The sequence below is a fragment of the Arachis duranensis genome, chromosome 5 (genome assembly GCF_000817695.3).
Source record: "Arachis duranensis cultivar V14167 chromosome 5, aradu.V14167.gnm2.J7QH, whole genome shotgun sequence".
NCBI lineage: Eukaryota > Viridiplantae > Streptophyta > Magnoliopsida > Fabales > Fabaceae > Arachis > Arachis duranensis.
The window spans coordinates 87,790,760-87,793,798 of record NC_029776.3 but is presented as its reverse complement, the minus strand read 5'-3'; positions in this window follow the sequence as shown (position 1 = coordinate 87,793,798).

Genomic DNA, 3,039 nt, shown 5'->3' with positions numbered 1-3,039 from the left:
TTGGGGTATATTTGGTTATAGTTTGGGTGTATATTGTCCCTTTTAGGGTGTATATGATCCTTGTTGGGGTGTATATTTTAACTATTGATCTCTGACTAATTTTTTATAACATGATTAATTTTATGTAACCTTGCAGCACTACAGAACCACCCCAAAACCTGAAGAAAGCACACCCACACTTCCACCAGCTCCATCTAAAATGTAAGTTCAGCAGAGTAAAATCCAAGTTTCAATATCATTCATCTATTCTTATTCTTATAGTATGTTATATCTCATCACGTAGTAATCTAGCCCTAGAAGATGATGCTGCACTGATGATGATGGCACGGATAGCATCGTACATTCCTGAAGAAGGTTTGATGCCATCATTCAGCCTCGGCTTGACTGATTCAAGCCAAGAGGGTGCAGCAATGCAATAGGGACAGAGGACGAAAACTCTTAAAACTCCAAAACTAATAGAACAGTTAGGGGAGCTGGTGAAAAAAATTGCAGGCAGTGGGGTGAAAACAGAAGGTAAAACTCCACCTATTCATAAGCAAAATGGTGAAGAAAGTTTTAAAAAGTTTGAAACTCCTGTGAGGACAATGAAATGAGTGTTGAAATGAAAGAAAAATGCTACATCTAGGCCACACATGTGAAAACGTACACAGATGGAAATACTAATGAGTATGATACAGTGTGCACACTCAATGCTCAAGATAAATACATTTTGTCAAAAGTCCACTTCGCATCTCTCCAAGCTGATACACATATAGAAGCTGAGATAATATTAGAATAACATTAATAATTTTATCATGAAAAGTAACTGCATTTGGGCTTTTATTTCTAGATTGTCTCTGTCATGTGCCTCATCTTTAACCAGCAAAAGATTAAAAAGTTTCAAGAAGAAATATACTATCTCTTCCCTGATATTGTGGTAAGTTGTACCTCAACAAATCTTGAGTGTATTTTTTGTATTCATTTGGGTATATTTTCTGTATTCATTTGGGTGTATTTTTTGTATTCATTTGGATGTATTTTCTGTATTCGTTTGGTGTTTCACAATTGTTGCAGAACATGGCCATAGCAAATCATCGAGAAGGGGTATTCTTACAGCCTAAAACTAATAAGCCATTCAGGGTGGAAGACTACCCAATGTTTATACCCTTCTTGGACCTTAAAAAATTAGCATCGCATCGTTATGTAAGTTTTCATTTCTAAAACTTTTTATTACCATTCTTTACTTATGTGCCAAATAAACTAAAACATTGTTCAATGTGGACATACTTTAGATTTTTGCACCTGTTTGCCATTCACAACATTGGTGGTTATGGTGGCTGATACAAGAAAAAAAAAATTTTGTACTCGACTCATATCACAAGACTTGTCCAGCCGATGAAAGAAAGAACATAAATAAATTCACTGTAAGTTGGTTCTGTGTTCTGTATTTTAATATTTGGGTGTATTTCTGTTCAATATAAGGTGCAGGTTTGTGCTCCTTTGTTTATATTTCTTTATTAAATTTATTCATATATTACTTATTTGTTTTGTATTTTAAGGGACATGTAATTTCAAGAATGAGAGTATATGCTGGGGGCACCTTTGAAGAAAAACAATCAAGAAATTCATATACCATACATTAACATCTCAGGCCAAAAGACAAGGTATAAATCTTTTAATCTGAAAATTAAAATTTTTTAGATGTAATTTGTTAATTTATTTCTTGTTTTTCAGCTATGACTGTGCTATTTATGTAATGAAGTAGCTTGAGATAATTCAACCCGAAAACATTAAAAGGGGGAAGTATGAGTGGGACAACTGGACCCAAGTAATTGTATTTAAAAACTATATAACTCTATATTACCTTACTAAATTAACATAGTTGATTAAAAAGAAAATTCTTTTAAACTTCAGGACGAGGTGGACCACTATAGAGTAGAATATGCTTCCTGAATTCTATTCCATGAAATGAATCAAGACAAAGTTGAAGCCATTAGGGAAAGTGATGCAATAAGACTGTCCAGGCCGTCTTCATTGTTATTGAGTCCATACTGTCAGATAGATTCTAATGATATTGACATTGATTAATGTAACTGTTATATAGTCTTGTAAGAAATTGAACACATGCTGTAAAAATTTGTCATTTATAAGTAAAAAAAATTTTCATAATTAAACTCTCTCTCCTGTATTCAAAATGTCTAAATTACAGGTATTATAATATAAAGGAAAACATCAAACCAAATATACACCTATAACCTGATATTTTACACCCAAAAAAAGTTGAATATACACCCAAACATCTATCCCCTGATGATTTATCCATAAAATCCTAAAACCCTAAAACCATAAACCCTAAACTCTAGACCCTAAAACCCTAAAATCCTAAAACCCTAAACACTAAAACCATAAACCATAAAACCCTAAAACCCTAAAACTTTAAACCCTAAACCCTAAAAACCTAAACACTAAATCCTAAGAACCTAAACCCTAAACCCTAAAACCTAAACCATAAATCACCCAACCTACTATACACCCAAATCATTGAGTTTTACACCCATAAGATCTCATTTTACACCCAAAGAAAGTTAAATATACACTAGACTTCTATCCCCTAATGCTTTATCCCTAAACCCCTAAAACCCTAAACCCTAAACCTTAAACCCTAAAACCCTAAACCCAAAACCCAAAACCCTAAAACCATAAATCCTAAAAACCTAAACACTAAACTCTAAAAACCTAAACCCTAAATCCTAAAACATAAACTCTAAACCCTAAACTACCCAACCTGATATACACCCAAATCATTGAGTTTTACACCCATAAGATCTCATTTTACACCCAAGGAAAGTTAAATATACACCAGACTTCTAACCTCTGATTCTTTATTCCTAAACCCCTAAAACCCTAAACCCCTAAACCCCTAAACTCCTAAAACCATAAACCCTAAACCCTAAACCCTAAATCCTAAACCATAATAAAAAAACAAACAATAATTTATATCATAAACAGCAGATTCTGAAATGTGTGTGTGTGTGTGTGTGTGTGTGTGTGTGTGTGTGT